The following is a 20,386-nucleotide window of genomic DNA, read 5'->3' as shown; positions in this document are numbered from 1 at the left end:
GGTAAATAGGTTTGGGTATCGTTCTCTCATAGAGTTCTCGGTTTCCCAAGTAGCTTCTTCGATTCCGTGTTTGAGCCATAACACTTTTACTAACGGAACCCTTTTGTTTCGCAACTCCTTCACTTCACGAGCCAGGATACGAATCGGTTCTTCTTCATAACTCATATCGGCTTGAATTTCAACCTCGGAGGGACTTATTATGTGCGAAGGATCAGATCTATAACGTCGAAGCATCGAAACATGAAAGACGTCGTGAATCTTTTCAAGTTCAGGGGGCAAAATCAATCTATACGCAACTGGACCAATTCGTTCGGATACTTCATATGGCCCTATGAACCTCGGACTTAGTTTGCCCTTACGGCCAAATCTGAGTATCTTTTTCCAAGGTGAGACCTTAAGAAACACTTTTGTCTCCCACCTGATACTCACTATCTCTTCGTTTTAAATCCGCATACGACTTCTGATGGTCTGATGCTGCCTTCAGACTTTCACGAATTATTTTTACTTTCTGTTCAGCATCTTTAATCAAATCCACTCCGAAAATTTTACTTTCACCGAGCTCGGTCCAAAACAATGGCGTACGGCATTTACGCCTCGCACAAAGCCTCGTAAGGTGCCATCCTAATACTTGATTGAAAACTATTGTTGTGAGCGAATTCAATCAAAGGTAAATACCGCTCCCATGAACCACTAAACTCGAGGATGCAACATCTCAACATATCCTCAAGTATCTGAATTATCCGCTCAGATTGACCATCGGTTTGTGGATGAAAAGCAGTGCTAAAATGAAGCTTGGTACCCAAAGCTTCTTGCAATTTCTTCCAAAATCGCGAAGTGAATCTCGGATCTCTATCCGACACAATAGAAATCGGTACCCCGTGCAATCTCACAATTTGAGAAACATATAATTCAGCTAGTTTATCCAATGAAAAATCCGTACGTACGGGGATAAAATGAGCCGACTTAGTCAGTCTATCAACAACAACCCAAATCGCATCTTTCTTACTTGTCGACAATGGCAACCCCAATACAAAATCCATCGTGACTCGATCCCATTTCCATTCAGGTATCATGATCGGCTGAAGTAAACCCGTAGGCACTTGATGTTCCGCCTTCACTTGCTGACATATTAAACACTTCGAAACAAAATCGGAAATGTCTCGTTTCATACCATGCCACCAAAACTGATGTCTCAGATCGTTGTACATTTTCGTACTCCCCGGGTGAATTGACATTCGGCTACAATGAGCTTCGTTCAGAATCATCGAAATGAGTTCTGAATTTCTTGGAACACACAACCGACTTCTGAACCTCAAACAATCGTCATCATCAATTTGAAACTCTGATTCCATATTCGGAACACAATCAGCCCGTTTTGCAACCAATTCATCATCGACTTTCTGAGCTTCACGAATTTGATGGATCAACAATGGTTTGGCCTTTAATTCTGCCACTAACACATTGTCGGATAGAATGGACAAGTGTACATTCATCGCTCGTAAAGCAAACAGTGATTTACGACTTAAGGCATCCGCAACCACATTAGCCTTTCCCGGGTGATAGTCAATGACAAGCTCATAATCTTTCAACAACTCGAGCCAACGTATTTGTCGCAGATTTAAGTCTCGTTGAGTCATCAAATATTTGAGACTTTTGTGATCCGAATATACATGGCACTTCTCACCAAATAAATAATGTCGTCATATTTTCAAGGCGACCACGATGGCAGCTAGTTTGAGATCATGGGTCGGATAATTTTTCTCGTGTGGCTTCAATTGTCTCGACGCATAGGCCACAACTCGACCTTCTTGCATCAATACGCAACCCAACCCAAGTAGGGAGGCATCACTATAAATGACAAACTCTTTGCCTGATTCGGGCTGCACTAGAATTGAGCTTCATCAAATAAGTTTTCAGTTGATCAAAACTTTTCGACATTTTTCCGTCCATTCAACTTAACATCTTTTGAAGTAGCCGTCATTGGTGTGGCTATCATCGAGAAACCTTTACAAACCGTCGGTAGTAACCGCAAGTCCCAAAAGCTCCGAACCTCAAGAATATTTCTCGGAGGCTTCCAGTTAAGTATGGTTGAAATTTTGCTCGGATCTACTCGAATACCCGATGCGGATACCACATGACCCAAGAAGCTCACCTCCCTTAACCAGAACTCACACTTACTGAACTTAGCATATAACTGCTTATCTCGTAAAATCTGCAACACTAATCTCAGGTGCTCAGCATGCTCGGTTTCATCTCTTGAGTAGACCAAGATGTCATCAATAAACACAACTACAAACTGGTCCAAATACGGTCTGAAGATTCGATTCATCAAATCCATAAATACCGTAGGGGCATTAGTGAGCCCAAACGGCATCACCAAGAACTCGTAGTGGCCGTATCTCGTTCTGAAAGTAGTTTTGGGTATATCCGAATCTCGAATTCGCAACTGGTAATAACCCGATCTCAAATCTATCTTTGAAAACACTGAGGCTCCCTTTAGTTGATCAAACAAATCGTCAATGTGCGGTATCGGATATTTATTCTTTATTGTCACCTTATTCAGTTGACGATAGTCGATGCACAACCTCATGGTTCCGTCCTTCTTTTCACAAACAATCTTGGTGCACCCTAAGGTGAGAAACTTGGTCGAGCGAAACCTCTATCATCAACTCTTGCAACCGAGCTTTCAACTCCTTTAACTTTCGGTTGGTGCCATACGATCTGAAGCTATCGAAATCGGCGTAGTCCTGCACAAGCTCAATACCAAACTCTACCTCCGAACAGTGGTAAACCCGGTAATTCTTGAGAAAACATCCGGTATTCACAAACCACCGCACAGATTCAAGTTTCCTTTCTGGCTCTTTATTATCAAGTACGTATGCAAGATACGCTTCACACCCTTTCTCACATATTTTTGGGCTAACATCGAGGATATTATTGTTGGCAATCCATTCAAGACAGTAGACTCAACTCGGACTATCTCATTATTTGCGCACCTCAAATCAATAGTCTTGCTTTTCCAATTCACAACCGCATCATGCATGGTCAACCAATCCAAACCAAGAATAACATCAAATTCATCAAACGGCAAAAGCATCAAGTCCGCCAGAAAATAGGAACCTCGAATTACTAGGGGACATTTCTTACACACTTTGTCGACAAGCACGTAACGACCCAAGGGATTTGACACCCGAATTACAAACTCAGTAGACTCAATAGGTAGAGTCTTACTGGATGCTAAGGTTTCACATATATAAGAATGAGTAGAACCAGGGTCAATCAAAGCAATCATATTAGTATCAAAGAGAGTAAAAGTACCGGTAATAACATCTGGCGAGGAAGCATCCTCGGCGTGCAGATAGCATAAGCTCTAGCAGAGCACGAGCCTCAGATCTGGTTGTAGCATCTCTAGATCCTCTCTGACCGCCACTAGCATTGCCCGTATTCCTAGATGGTCTACCCTGAGCAGTAGTAGCACCAGGTTTCCCACTCTGATTTACGTTCTGTTCAAACAAGCCCGGGCAATCTTTAATAAAGTGGTCGGCTGACCCGCACTTGTAACAGGAGCGGTCATGGAATCTACAACTCCTCGAATGCCATTTACCACAATACTGACACTCTGTTCTGTCTCGACGATCATTTCCAACACTGGCGACTGAAGTGACTCGTGCACTCACAGGGGGTCGGTCACGATCTCGTCTAGCAAAACCCGAAGTGTCTCTAGACCGGCCTAAGTCATCTCTAAATTTCTTCGATGACTGTTGGAAGGGCTTTCCCGAAGATCTCTTACGAAACTCCTTTGCTCCCATATCAGCTTTCCTTTTCTCCTTACTGAGCTCCTCGGCTTTGCAAGCTTGCTCGACAAGTACCACAAATTCTCGGATTTCCAAAATGCCAACATACAGCTTTATATCATCATTCAGTCCATCCTCGAAACGTTTACACATTACGGCTTCGAGGAAATGCATTCTCGCGTCATCGCTAAGCCTTACAAACTTTCGTTCATAGTCGGTAACCGACATGGAACCTTGTTTAAGTTCAAGAAATTCCTTCCGTTTTTGGTCAATGAATCTCTGACTAATATACTTCTTTCGAAACTCGGTTTGGAAAAACTCCCAAGTTACTTGCTCTCGGGGCACAACAGAAATCAACGTATTCCACCAATAATAGGCAGAATCACGTAGCAAGGAGATAGTACACTTTAGGCACTCATCGGGTGTGCAAGATAGCTCATCGAGTACCAGGATAGTGTTGTCCAACCAAAATTCAGCTTGCTCGGCATCATCGTTGTCCGTAGCTTTAAATTCAGTAGCCCCGTGTTTTCGGATTCTGTCAACTGGAGGTTTATTTGACCTTATTTGGTCAGTTGCCGGAGGTATTGTAGGTACAGGGGTGGCATTAGTCAGGAATGGAGGTTGTGGAACAGCCGTATTAGTTCGAATGTATTGGTTGAACCAATCATTCATCACGCTATAGAAAGCTTGTCTAGCTTCATCATTCGGATTGCTAGCAATAGGTTGAGAGTCTGCCGTATTGTCCCTTGTCTTGGAGCGAGCTCTCCACTCAAGATCATCACTACCGCTTCGGTCGGGATCGGGATCCATTACTATAAATAACCACATTTTCAATTGTCAGAAATCACCACACTATCAAATAATCACATAATGGCATGTATTGCTAGACCCAAACGTAGTACGGTAGTCCTAGAATCGACTAAACCGTAGCTCTGATACCAATAAAATTGTAACACCCGTGCACTCGAGACCGTTTAGGAGTCGGATACGAGGGTTAACAGAACTTAATTCCTTATTTTACAAATCCATTTTAAAATTTCGGACTAGTGGCTAATCTGCGTCACTTGTCACCTTAAAAATCATATCATGAGTTCCAAAACTCGAAAATCAGTTTCGTAAATTTTTCCTGAAACTACACTCATATATCCATCTAAAAATTGTTTTCTAGAATTTTTAGTGGGGCCAATTAGTACAGTTTATTAGTTAAAGTCTCCCCATTACACGTGGTTCATTGCTCGACCTTCATGCATTACGACTTATATATCTCCCTGCAGGGGCTTCAATACTTATGCCGTTTATTTCTAATGAAACTAGACTCAAAAGGAATCTATAAATATGGAATGACTTATAATTATCTCTGGTTAATTTATAATGAATTTCCAAAGTCGATCGGGGATCCGAAATCGCTCCGCCCTGTCCCACAAAAATTTAGATATCTCTTAAAATCCGACTCATATGACCGTTTCGTTTCTTCCATATGAAAGTAGATTCATCAAGGTTCGATTACATAATTTATTCACTATTTAACTCCATTCCTACTATTTTAGTGATTTTTCAAATTCACACCGCTTCTTCTTGTCAAGATCGCCTTTAGGGTAGACTTTACCTATTACATAGTTTCCATGATTTAACTAACCCTTTTAGCATATATAGCACAAAATATGATTGTGATTAACCATTCCAACAGCCAATCATTGCCAAGCATATCCACACCTCTCAGTAACCATATACATACAAGATGATTATAACATTATGCTCAAAATATATATATAAGCCATTTTCGCATGGCTATCCAAATTTGTACAATACCGAAAGGTACATGACCAACATCAAAAGGGTAGTCCTATACATGCCATTTCACAGTTCAACCAAAAGTGTAACCAAAAGGGGCTTTGATAGTGTTGACGACTTCGACTTCAACAATCCCGAGTCCGATAGCTGACGAACCAAAACCTATAAAACAGAGACTCAAAGAAACGGAGTAAGCATTTAATGCTTAGTAAGTTTTGAGCCATGAAATTAGACACAACTAAAGTGTAGCATTCATATGGCTAAACGGATAATTTCATATGCACAAATTCTCAATATCATACTTACTTCACATTACCAACCCTTATATTCATACACAAAGATCAACTTAGCCAAAGGCGGTAGCTCATTTATCGATTGACGAATACTATTTGTAAGGGATCAACTAATTCAATGCATATCTGAAACATACCTCATCGCTGGGATTTTACGAGCGTATTAATTGAAACTATTACAGCAAGGTCGCTCATTCCCAAGCCAAGTACCTTCGATTTAACCGGATATAGCTAGTCGTCAATGCCTTGGGACATAGCCGGATATAGTAACTCGCACCAATGCCTTGGGACTTAGCCGGATATAGTAACTTCATAAAAATGCCTTCGGGACTTAGCCCGATATAGTAGCTCGCACAAATGCCTTCGGGACTTATCCTTGAACTAGTCACTAGTGCAAATGCCTTCGGGACTTAGCCCGGTTATCATCCAAATATTCATGCACATATCAATAATTCATGACACATCTATATTTCATTTTCATAATTAGAATTCAAACACAAGTCACGTATTAAGCAATCCCATTTTCGGCTCACTAGCCACATACAAACAACATGGTTTAGTTTGCTTTATGACACGATCTCTATGCACATACGGCTACCCGTCATACGCATAGACTAATTTACTCAACCTATAATTCAAGTAGAATCATCATATCACCGTATATTTGTTATGCTCATACGTCATGACTTAATCAAATCGTAAACTAAGTCTCGTTACTCGAAAACTTACCTCGGATGTTGTCGAACGATTTCGATGGCTATTCGACCACTTTTTCCTTCCCTTTATCTGATTTAGTTCCCCTTTGCTCTTGAGCTTAATTTAACAAATAAATTGATTTAATCATTTGAGCATCGAAAAGAGGAACTCAAGGTACTTAGCCCATATATATATACATTAGACATTAAAGTCACATACATATGAAATCATGAATCAACTCAACATATTAACCCACACTCCTTTTAGCCGATTGTCTAAGCCAAGATAAAAGCATCAATATGCTTGCCTCTAACCGAATACATGCAACACCAATCTTCTTCCTATGGCCGAATATGCATGTCTATGTTGAGGCCAATTATATACTTAATACCACATATAAATGACATACATTTTACTAACTAATGCATTACATATTATAACTCAATACGCATCCATCATTTACTCCATAACTGAAACACCACCATATATAAATATATACCTTGAGATAATATATATGTCATACCAATACATCATGTGCAAATATATATATGTGTGTGTAAGAGCCGAATCACAAAGTTGATTATAACCATCTCATATATTTTCATCATATACCCGAATGCACAAATACATTATAATAACTTCCAACTCAATTCATGTTACAAATTTATACTTCACAAGAATAAATCATTAACCAAATATAAACATATATCCAAAACACAAATCTTACCTACCATGTAATAAGCATATCAAAATAAACTCTTTCTACGTTCGAATATAACCTAATATCATTTAATACCAAATCATGTATAACACCTCAACCAAATATAATAACCAAATTCACATGTATATTTTATTTTTACATGAAGCATAGCCAATCATTTTAACCATGAGTGACATAACAAGCATAAATCATACTTATGGATATACCATGGCCGATTGCTTCATGAAGTTGCTAAGACCTACCTTTTTCAAATTCTCACACACACTCTATCATCTTCATACCTCATCAACACAACATCAAACATCAACCAAGAAGACAACACCCATGGCCGAGTATCATCTCCCTCAGATAGCAAAGATTTAAACCATGGGCTAGGTAGGACTCAAGCTAACAACTAAAAATATACATGAATCTCATGGAGCAACATCAAACATACCTTAGCCTAGTTACATGCATGGCCGAACCTCTTCAACCTTTCTTCGTCCTTTCTCCTTAAAATTTTCGGCCAAAGATGTTAAAAGATGGACATTTTTTTTTCATCATTTTCCTTTTTCCATTTCTTTATTACTAACTTTTTATTTTATTGTTTCCTACATGCCACATTAACACAAAGTGTTTATAATATGGTTAATCCCATAGCATGGCCGGCCACTAGCTCAACTTTTGGGTATTTTGACATGCAAGGACAACATTTTCTAACATTCATCAATAGGCCACTTTAACATTTGCCTAGCACATTTCTAAATTTTCTCACATAAGTCCTATTTACCTAAATTCACCTACAATTAACAAAATTCAAATATGAAATTTTTCACTCATGCATATATACATATAATAAGCATCAAATAGGACAGTTAATTATTTTTATGACTCGGTTTTGTGGTCCCGAAACCACTTTTCGACTAGGGTCACATTAGGGTTGTCACAGTTCCAATGCAAATAATAAGTATCATAAACCAACATTTAGCATACACTTAACATGATGATAATTGGCATAAATATTATTAAGATCTTATACTCATAACTTACTCAATCATAACCTTACCGAGGGTTCATCACATAATGAGCTCATCACATATGAGTTTTTAGTACATACTTGAGTCATCTCGAATTCGATTTACACAAAATTCGTCTTTGACATACTCATTAAATTACCCGTTGAACCACTTGGAATACTAAAGGATATTCGAGAGTTCCGTACACACGGTACCATACCAATGCCATATCCCAAATATAGTCTTACATGGGATCTCGTATTGATGCTAATCGCCCAACTATAGTCTTACACAAAGTCTCATATCGATGCCATATCCAGAATATGGTCTTACACGAAGTCTTATATAGATGTCATATCCCAGATATGGTCTTACACATAGCCTTAGTAACCCTAATGTCATGACATTTGCATCCTATCTATTCCTAATGTTCAACAGGGATTTCACTCTTGTCGTAACTTTTTCGAACACGCTCAATGGTCAATCACAATTCATACAATAATAAAACATTTAAAACGTAATTAAAACAATGCATTATTTACATAAGAACTTACCTTGGTACAAAAATAGTAGATATGGGACCTAATCGTCAAACACTTTGTTTTTCCCCGATCTAGGTTCGAATCTCGTTTCTCTTGATCTATAATAGCAAATTTAACTCATTTATTATTCACATTACTCAATTCAGTTCAAAAATCACCTTAGAGAAAAATAACATTTTTGCCCCTAAACTTTGATATTTTTACAGTTTGGTCCCTAGGATCGTAAATTGAAATAGATTCAATTTATTTGATTCCCAAGCCTAGCCAAACCTATTTAATGCTTATAACAACCGGATTTTTTATTTAATCACACTTTTACTACCCATTTTGTGACTTTTTACAAATAGGTCCTTTTGACATTTTCATCAAAAATCACCTAGCAAAAGTTGTTTATGTGACAGCCCTAAAGTGACCCTAGTCGGAAAGCGGTTTCGGGACCGCTAAACCGAGTCACCAAATTATTTGAATATGATATCTATTGTCTAAAATATGTGATTATGAATGTGTGAAAGTTTTAAGCTTCGATTTAGTAAATTGCATGTGAAATTAGTCGATAGGACTTATGTGTGACACTTTTGAAATGTAATAGGTAAATATATAAGGATCTATTAGTGCATGTAATCAAAGGGGTGGACTTACATGTCAATTTCCCCTTTTTATTTGCTAGTGGCCGGCCATGACAAAGGGTGATGGGCAAAACATGTCATAAAACATGTTGTGACAATGGTGTATGTTAAAAAAAATAAAATAAGGAGTATGGGTAATAAAGAAATGAAAAAAAAAAAAGAATGGTGTGAGTGTTTCCCCTCCCCCCCATTGCCGTGAGTTGAAGGAAAGAAGAGAAAAAAAAAAGTGTCCATCATTTGTCACTTCTTTTGGCTGAAAACTCTAAGGAAGAAAGAAAGCAAGTTGTGTTCTTTGGTTCTTCTTGGCCGATTTGAGAGGAGGAAGAAAGGAGTGAAGCAATCGGTCATCTTAAGTCGATATTAAGGTAAGGAAGTTGATACTAGTTTTTGAAATCCTAGTTGATTTTGAGTGAGATATCAAGTTATTGTTGGTAACCCATGTTGAAGTTGTGACTTTGGAATAAGTAAGGTTTTCGGCTGTGGAGATTAATAAGGGTGATGGTGGTGTTTCATGCTAAATCTAGATGAACAATGGTAGTTTGTTTACATCTTGATGATTATGAGTTCCTTTCTTGGGTCTACCCTAGATCCAAGAAGTATATTTTTATTTGGTGTTGTTGGAAGTATCGGCCATGGTATATCCATAAGCATGATTTATGCTTATTGCATGATAGGTAAGATTTTTGTTTTGGATATATGTTTAAACTTGGTTATGACCAACTTGTGATTCGGCTCTTGCACATATATATATATATATATGTTTGCACATGATGTATTGGTATGACATATATACTATCTCAAGGTATATATTTACATATGATGATGTTTCGGTTATGAAGTAAATGATTGATGCGTATTGAGTTACAATATGTAATGCATTAGTTAGTAAAATGTATGCCATTTATGTGTGGTATTAAGTATATAATTGGCCTCAACATAGACATGCATATTCGGCCACATGAGGTGGATTGGTGTGCATGTATTCGGTTAGAGGCAAGCATATTGATGCCTTATCTTGGCTTAGATAATCGGGTAAAAGAGAGTGTGGACTATTGTGTTGAGTTAGATTCATGATTTCGTACTTATGTGACTTTAATGTCTAATGAATATATATGGGCTAAGTACCTTGAGCTTCTCCTTTGATGTTCGAATGAATTGTATTAAATTGCTTGATGTGATTAAAAATGTAATATCTCGAATTAGGGCCTAATCGGAATAGTGGTTTCGTGACCACAAATTCGAAATAGAAATAATTATTTTATAATTATTTTGATGATTATGATATGATTGCATGATTGTGTGAAAATTTCGTGATGAAATTCTATGCCTAAAGTGCTTAAATTGAAAGTAGGGACTAAATCGAATAAGTTGCAAAACTTGCATTCTAGAAGTTTTTAGTATGAAATTTTTTGGAATATTAATGAGGAGGTCTTAAATAGCAATTTGACCAATTTTAAGTTCATGGACAAAATTAGGACATGGAAGGAATTTTTGGAAAGTTTAGTAGTAAGGGTATTTTGGTCATTTAGTTATTAAAATGAATTAAAACAAAATTAAAAGCCAATTTTGTCCATCTTCTTCATTAGGCCGAAATTTCAAGGGTTCTCCATAGCTAGGGTTTGTTTCAAGCTTCCAAGCTCCATAATCAAGAAAGACGTGGAATCGACCTCAATCGAGGAAAAGAAAAGATTGTGGACTAAATTGCAAAATCTTTGTATTTTGGTACCAAGGTAAGTTCATGTGTAAATAATGTAGCATAATTGTTATTTTTAAGTTATTGATATTAATTATGTGTTATGCTGAATTTCATTATGAAATGTATGCTTTGTGGTTAATTTCAAATAATATGTAAATTATGTGAACTACTTGTTAAATATAATTGTTACCGAGTATTGATTCCGGCATTCTACGGAAGACGGCAAGGATAAGTGTTCGAGAAAAATCCCGTTTGAACCTTAGGAATAGATTAGGATACAAGTGACATTTCACTAGGATGGTAGAGCATCCGAACTCGTTGAGTTGAGTCCGAGTTCACTTATGGATGCGAATGTCCGAACTCGTTGAGTTGAGTCCGAGTTCGTGAGATGTAACTAGGCATCCGAACTCGTTGAGTTGAGTCCGAGTTCACTTATGGATACGAACGCCCGAGCTCGTTGAGTTGAGTCCGAGTTCGCTTATGGGCGGGTTACATGATTGCTTGATTGAATATGTGGCACTTATATGCAAATTATCCATGTATCCGAATTATATTCCGATGTGTTCAACGGGTAAAGTTCTACTCAAATGGAGGAATATTCGAGATGTAAAGAGACGTATTGGTAAGTGATATGAAATGGATATTTTGGACAGGTATGTATTTAACCCTCGGGTTGAGTATTGATACAACCACGATAAGGTAATAAGATGATGAAAAATGATTAAAAATGTGATATGTGTTTTAGTGATGTATGCTAATGTTGATTGGTATAACTGTTTGTTATGTTACTTATTATTTGCATATGAACTTACTAAGCATTTATGCTTACTCCTCCTTCTTACTCATTTTAGTTTTGGACAAGCCGGTTCAGAGTCGGGATAGGTCAAGGCTCACCACACTATCCTAAGATTTTTGGTAAATGGCTTGTAAATTTAAGTATGGCATGTATAGCAATATACTTATTTTGTGTAAATGATCTTATGGTATGGTGATGGAATGGTTGAGGAAATGCTTGATAATGATAAATTATGAAAATGGTTAGTTTAGATTATGTTTGATGTAAGGAAAATTATTAAGATACTTAGTGCATAAAAACTCATAAGAGGGATGAAATTTGCCATAAACAGAATACTGCAGCAACACTGATGCGAGTTTAAAAATTTACTAAAAATCATAGAAATTGAACTTGGTGATGGAATACATATCAAATTGAAGCTTATTATGTCTAGTTTCACATGAAACAAATGAAACAGGTAAATGAATTATATGTTACAAGATATTTGAATTTTAGTGAAACAGGGTCATAGCAGTTTCTGAATCCCCTATTCCAACTTTAGAAATTCACCATAAATTGTAAAGATATAATTAGGTAGTTTATTTTATATTCTCAGAATCCTTATTGAGTCTAGTTTCAGGAGAAACAAACGTCATAGTCATGTGGATTTTTTACAGAGAGAAACGTGGTTCGTAGTAAACAGAGGTCAGACCAGTCAAGTCCTGAAACAGGGATAGCTTTAACTAATAAACTGTACTAATAGGCCCAACCAAAAATTCTAGAAAAAAATTAGTAGATATTTATATGAGTCTAGATTTAGGAAAAATTTACGTATCTTGATTTCGAGTTTCGTAACTTGAGATATGATTTTTCTTGTGACTGTGATGCAAGTAGCTTAAAAGCTGTGAATGTAGAAATAAATAATCCAAAGTTCTATATATGTTAAATTAAGCTTAGTAACACCTCATACTCGACTCCGGCGACGGTTTCGAGTGTGGGGGTGTTACAAAAAATGTGTATGATCATTGTGTATTTGAGCTAAAAGGTGGCCATATGACCTATCAAACTCCTTGTCATATTCGGCCATAAGCTAGCAAAATGAGACTTTAATAAGTTAAATTTGTTTGAATTAGCTCAAGAGCTTAGAGGACCACAGTTGGATAAGGGAAAGGAAAAAGTGATCGAATAGCCGTTGAAGCCGTTCGACAACATCCGAGGTAAGTTCTTGAGTAATAGAGCTTAAATTATGATTTGATTAGATCATGTTTTAAGCAAATCAAAATCATGCTCTTTGTGTGTGGCTATGGAGCCGAAATTGCAAGTGTGATAAGTGTCTTGTGTTTGAGTTTTGCTAATGAAAACGAAATACGAATGTGTCATGATTTATTGATAAATGTGCATGGTTATTGAATGATGTCCGGCTAAGTCCCAAGGCTTTGTGCTAAGTGACTATATCCGGACTAAGATCCGAAGGCATTCGTGCGAGTTACTAAATCCGGACTAAGATCCGAAGGCATTTGTGCGAGTTACTAAATCCGGGTTAAGTCCCAAAGGCATTTGTGCGAGTTACTATAACCGGGCTATGTCCCGAAGGCATTTGAACGAGTAGCTATATCCGGTTGAACTCCGAAGGTACGTGATTCGGAAATGAATGATCTTGCTGTAAAAATTTCAGTTAATACGCTTTTGAAATCCCAACAATGAGGTATGTTTTGTATGTGCTTTGAATTAGTTGAGCCCTTACAAATAAGTATTCGCTCAGTTAATAAATGAGCTACCGGCCTTTGGCTAAGTTGATCTTTGTGTATGAATATAAGGGTTGGTAATGTGAAGTAAGTATGATATTGAGAATTTGTGCATATGAAATTATCTGTTTAGCTACATGAATGCTATACTTTGGTTGTGTTTAAATTCATGGCTCAAACTTACTAAGCATTAAATGCTTACTCCGTTTTCTTTGATTTTCTGTTTTATAGATTTTGGTTCTTCAGCTATCGGACTCGGGATTTTGAAGTTGAAGTCGCACACACTATCAAAGCTCCTTTCGGTATATTTTTGGTTGGACTTTGAAATGGCATGTATAGGACTACCCTTTTGTTGTAGGTCATGTACCTTTCGGTTTTGTGTAAATTTGGATAGCCATGCGAAAATGGCTTAAGTATACTTTGGGCATGGTATTATAATCATTGTATGTTGTTCATTAAGAGGTATGGAAATGTTTGGAAACGATTAGCCATTGGGATGGTTAATCATGATCATATTTTGTGCTATTTATGTTAAAGGGCTAGTTGAATCATGGAAACTATGAAATAGGTAAAGCCTACCTTAAGGACAGATGCTGACAGCTGCAGTGACGTGGATGTGAAAAATCACTAAAAATAGTAGAAATGGAATTAAATAGTGAATAAATTATGTAAACCAACCTTGACGAGTCTATTTTCATAGGAAATTAACGAAACGATCATATGAATAGTATGTTAAGAGATATTTAAGTTTTCGTGAGACAGGGCCAGAACGGCTTCTGGAGTCCCTGTTCCGACTTTGGAAATTCATTATAAATTTACCAGAGATAATTAGAAGTCATGCCATATATTTACAGATTCCTTTTTGAGTCTAGTTTCTGTAGAAACAAACGGCATCGGTATTTAAGCTCTGTACAGGGAGATATCCAAGTCGTAATGTGCAAAGGTCAGTGTAGTCGATCCCTGTAATATGGGGGACTTTAACTAATAAACTGTACTAATTGGCCCGACCAAAAATTCTATAAAAAAATTTGTAGATGCATATATGAGTCTAGTTTCAGGAAAAAATCACAAAACTGATTTTCGAGTTGTGGAACTCAAGATATGATTTTTAAGGTGACAGTGACACAGTTAGCCGGCTGTCTGGAAATTTTTAAAATGAACTGTGCAAGTAAGTGGATTAAGCCCGTTAACGCCTCGTGTCCGACTCCGGCGATGGTCTCGGGTACGGGGTGTTACAGTTTATCTTACATCTAACATACATTTCCTACCATTAGACATCAAAATGCACAAATATTCTTCTTGGTTAAAATTTTATACTTTGATTTTCTTTCAAATTAGTTCTTGAAATAGCTAGATTAGGTTACAAGGATATCAAAAACATAAAAATCATTAAAAACGGGGCTAGAATGGACTTACAATTGAGCTTGGAAGATGAAAAAACCTAGCTATGATTCCCCCTTGAGAATTTCAGCCATGGGAAGAAGATGGACAAAAATTGGCTTTTAATTTGATTTTTCATTTATTTATTAGCCAAATGACCAAAATGCCCCTAACTTAAAACATAAAATTTCTCTTACTTCATGTCCATTTTTGTCTACTAACTTAACAATTGGTCTAATTACCATCTAAGGATCTTCAATTTAAAATTTCATAACAATTAGACACCTCTAGCAAGTACAACTCTACTTTTGCACTTTTTACAATTTAGTCCATTTTACTAAATTGAGTGCTCAAACATCAAAATTTTCAAACGAAATTTTCACGAAATCATTCCATAAAACAATTATGTAATTTTCATTAAAATTATCTTTTGAAATCGTGCATTAGAACCTTTATTTTGTTTTTATTTATTTTACTTAGTTAAAAATCTTAGTTTTTAATCACCTCCTCAAATCAAAATATTTTTCTTCACCAAAGTGTTTTTAGTTGCATTCATAGATATTTTTTTTCATAGTCCCTGTGGGTACGATAACTCGACATTTACTTGTTACTTTGTTACTTGTTGTGATTGTGTACACTTGCACTTTTCCGTCGTTCCATGTTTTTGGCGCTGTTTTCGGGGACTATTTTAAAAGGTCATTATTTTTGAATTTGTTAATTTTGCATTTTGGTTTATTTTTCTATTCAAATTTAACTTAATTAATTTTTCTTTGTTTGTTTTAGGTGTTTATGAATATTGATGGAATCATCGATTTACTCCCCATAGACCCTGAGATTGAAAGAACTTTTCAACAGTGGAGAAGATAAGCAAGTCAAAGAAGGACCGAAGAGATAAACTTCAAAAATTTGAATCAAGGAAATGGAGAAAACCCTGCTCAAAATCCTATCCTTATTGCTGATGATGGAGATAGAGCTCTAAGATATTATGCCGTGCCAGTGTTTCACGATCTTAATCAGGGTATTAGGAGATCAAAAATCGAGGCACAATAGTTCGAGTTGAAATCAATCATGTTCTAGATGCTTCAAACCGTGGGCCAATTCAGTGGAATGCCTACCGAAGATCCTCATATTCACTTAAGACTATTTATGGAGGTGAGTGATTCTTTCAAGTTAGCTAGAGTAGCCGAAGATACACTATGATTAAAGTTGTTCCCCTATTCGCTAAGGGACAGAGCTCGACCCTGGTTGAACTCATTGCCACCAAATTCCATTTCCACATAGCAAGTGTTAGCAGAAAGATTCCTCATGAAGTATTTTCCGCCTAGAAAGAATGCTAAGTTGAGGAATAAGGTCACTGCTTTCCAACAAATGGATGACGAGTCCTTGTTAGAGGCATGGTAAAGGTACAAAGAATTATTATGGAAGTGCCCTCATCACGGAATCCCTCATTGTATCCAACTTGAGACGTTTTATAATGGTCTCAATGCTCACACGAGGATGGTAGTAGACACTTCTGAGTATTATAACGAGGCTTACAAAAACCTTTGAGTAGATTGTCAGCAAAAATTATCAATGGCCAACCAATCGAGCAATGTTAGGAAGACGAGTCACTAGAATACATGAAGTGGATCCACTCACTTCACTCGCATCTCAAGTATCTTCAATTTCCTTAATGCTTAAAAATTTTACCACTAATAGATTTAGTGTTTTGCAGTATAGCAACTGAATCAATTTGAAAATATAACCTGTGTCTATTTTGGGAAAGGACTTCGAAGAATGTCTATCGAACCCAGAATCCGTGTAATACATGGGTAACCAGAACCAAAATCGATGAAGGAAAGGAATTCAATCCAATTTCTATAGCCCATCGCGATAGAACCACCCGAATTTTTCCTGGAGTAATGAAGGGGCTGGAACCAAAACACTTATGCACAACCCAAACTGACCCAGCCACATGTTTTCCCCCAACAAGTTCAGAAACTATCCCTAGCTGAACCTTCCAACAGCTTAGAGAACCTATTGAAGGCATATATGGAAAAAAAAATGATGCCACTCTAAGGAATCTAGAGAATCAAGTAGGTCAACTTGCCACTGAACTTAAGAACCATCCACAAGGTGACTTGTCTAGTGATACAGAGAATCTGAGGAATCTCGGGAATGAGCATTAAAAAGCGTTGACATTGAGGAGCGAAAAGACATTAGATCCCAACACTGTCAAAGTTGAAGAGGAGCCAACTGATACTTAATACTCAATGGAAGTTCAAACGAGTGTTGAAATTCCAGTTTCATAGGAACTATAATCTACGAAATCTGATAAGGTAACTTCTGAACCAGTTAATTCTGATAAACTAACAACTTTGTTAGATGCAGAATTGCCACAGAAGATGAATCAACTAGTTCTAGTAAAGAAGCCTCCACCACCCTACCCTCAAAGGCTTCAAAAGCAAAAACAGGAAGTCCAATTCAAGAAGTTTCTAGACGTACTCAAGCAACTTCATATCAACATCCCATTGGTAGAAGCACTTGAAAAAATGCTAAACTACATCAAATTCATGAAGGATATCCTGTCTGAAAAATGAAGACTAGGAGAATTTGAGACGGTATCCCTGACGAAGGAATACAGTGCATATCTTCAAGACAAACTACCCCCGAAGTTGAAGGATCCTGGATGTTTTACCATACCTTGCAACATTGGAACAACATATTGTGGTCAGGCACTATGTGATTTGGGTGCGATTATCAACTTGATGGCCATGTCAATTGTGACATCCCTAAATCGACCCTAGTCGGAAAGTGGTTTCGGGACCACCAAACCGAGTCATAATAATAATTAACCATCATAACTGATGCTCATTATATGTATATATGCATGTGTGAAAATTTCGTGTTTGGATTTTGTTAATAGTAAGTGAATTTTTATCAAATAGGACTTATGTGAGAAAATTTAGAAATGTGCTAGGCAATTGTAAGGTGGCCTATTAATACATGTGGGAAAATAGTTGTCCTTGCATGTCAAATAACCCACTTCCTAAGGTGAGTGGCCGCCATGACAAGAATATGGGCAAGGGAACATGTTTCCAACATGTTTAGTTAGTGGATTATGTAGAAAAAATAAAGAAATGAAAAAAATGAGCATGGATGCCCCCCTTTGTTGCCGTGAGTAGAGGAAAAAGAAAGGAAAAAATTGTTCATCCATTCTCAAAATCTTGGCTGAAAATACTAAGGGAAAAGGAAGGATTTTTGCTTCATGCTTGGTTTAGAAGAGAACTAGAAGGAGATTTGGTCATACTTGTGTCAAGATTAAGGTATGTTTGAGGTTGTGTCATGAGATTCATGCATGTTTTAGTTGCTAACTTGATGTTCATGTTAGCCCATGGTTCAAATCCTTGTTATGCCATGGAAATGGTATTTGGCCAAGGTTGATATTGTGTTAAAGCCATTGCATGCTAAATGTGAAGCTTGTTGATGATACATGTAATGATGGATTGACTACTCTTGAAATTTCTTTTAGCATTCTTGAGTAAGACATGGAGTTTTCTTTGTTTAACCATGACCAAAAATTGAAAGGGGATGGTGTGGGATGTATTCGCCATGGCATGCTCATAAGTGCGATTTATGCTTGTTGCATGATAGGTAAAAATTTGTGTTTTGATATGTGTATATGTGTTTGTACATGATGTTACAAATGGATGTGAAAATATATGCTAGATTGGGAAAATTTGATTAAATGTTCATGAGATGAAATTAGGTGATTAAAAGATGTTAGTTGACATCGTACATATATATATATTCGGCCATTAAAGTGAGTATGTAGGTAATGTTGAATCAAGTTTTTGGTGCATATTCGGTTAGGTGTATAATCGACCAAATGGGCGATTAGTAAGAATGGTTGCCGAATATACAAGCATACATATGCATGTGTAGTTGAATTATGAATGTTTAGTAAGATGGTTAAATTAGTGATTTATTGATTAAGCTCAAGGAGTTAAAGAAGGAGAATCAAGCAAGGGAAAGACGAAGGTCATCGAGTAGCCGACTTGGAACTATTTTACCCAACACGAGGTAAGTCATTAAGCACGTATTTGATATTGCTTAAATGATTGTAAAATTTATGCAATTGTGTTTAATGGGATGATATATATATATAAATGAAAATGTATGTGTATGGAGTGATGACAATTGTTGAATGTAAAAGAAATAGTGAAATGTGTAGAAAGTTTGCTTTCGGCACTAAGTGTCGGGCAATACGTGTGTACGGTGACGAGATTGGCACTAAGTGTGCGTGCTGGAAATATATGGCACTAAGTGTGCATGCTGGAAATATATGGCACTAAGTGTGCGAGCTCAAGGGCATGGCACTATGTGTGCGGGCTTAAATCGCATGGCACTAAGTGTGCGAAATCGAGTATTAAGCACCGTGTGTGCGTACTCTATATATATATATAAATATCTCCAATCGAACAATTATATGGAGGGTGTGTCTCCATCGAGTGAGTATGGACAGCGGATCGGGTAAGTACCTTGAGCTCATGACGAATAGGTAATACGTTCATGCTTGGGGTTGAATTTGGTAAGCCTTAAATCTATGTGATGATTGAAATTGTATGGTTGTGCTGGAAAATGAGTTAATGTGTAAACATGCTTCGATTATCTTGTTGTGTAGAATATGAAATGTGGATGTATGAATTGGTACGAGATTGGACCGAAAGGTCCGAGGTATTATGGTATAGATTCGATATGGACGAGTACCTAGCCTCATTTGTTGTACATGTAGTAGTAACTTTATCGATGGATTGACGAATGCTTATGACTTACTGAGTTGTAAACTCACTCGGTGTTTTCTTGTCACCCATTTTAGGTCTCTTGGACTCGTATTGTTATGCGTGCTCGGAACCGTCGTTGAAGTCATCACACCGGCTGAAATCTTGTGGTATTGTTTTTGTTGTTGAAGAACATTTGGCATGTATAGGCTATTATATTTTGTCGAATTGTGGGTTGTAAACTTTAAGCCATGTGAAAATGGCCTATGTGGTCGTCGAGTGGGATGCTAGAACCTATAGCCACGAGTCTTAGAAACTCAAATTTTGTTAAGGTGGCCATAATTTGTGTCATGTATGATGGATGATTAAGGCCAAGGAAAAAATTCATGAATTTGGCATAGTCTACTGCAGTAACTGTTGCGGACAGCAGTAGTGAGATGAGATTGAAAAATCACTAAAAATAGTAGAAGTAGAATTAAATAGTGAGTAAATTATGGAACTGATCCTTGATGAATCTATTTTTATATGGACGAAACGAAACGACCATATGAGCAGTATACTGGGAGATATTA

At 37.0% G+C, this 20,386-nt stretch overlaps 1 non-coding gene across 1 annotated transcript; it reads right to left on the bottom strand.

Moving 5' to 3' along the window:
- Nucleotides 1-16,389: 16,389 nt before the first annotated feature.
- LOC128286307 (small nucleolar RNA R71) lies at nucleotides 16,390-16,496 on the bottom strand. Its single transcript, XR_008276850.1, has one exon. It is a non-coding gene; the product is annotated as a small nucleolar RNA R71 (small nucleolar RNA).
- Nucleotides 16,497-20,386: the final 3,890 nt, after the last annotated feature.

Source organism: Gossypium arboreum, chromosome 12 (assembly GCF_025698485.1).
Source record: "Gossypium arboreum isolate Shixiya-1 chromosome 12, ASM2569848v2, whole genome shotgun sequence".
NCBI lineage: Eukaryota > Viridiplantae > Streptophyta > Magnoliopsida > Malvales > Malvaceae > Gossypium > Gossypium arboreum.
Note: the sequence above shows the minus strand (reverse complement) of the source record. Positions and strands in the feature narration are given on the sequence as shown.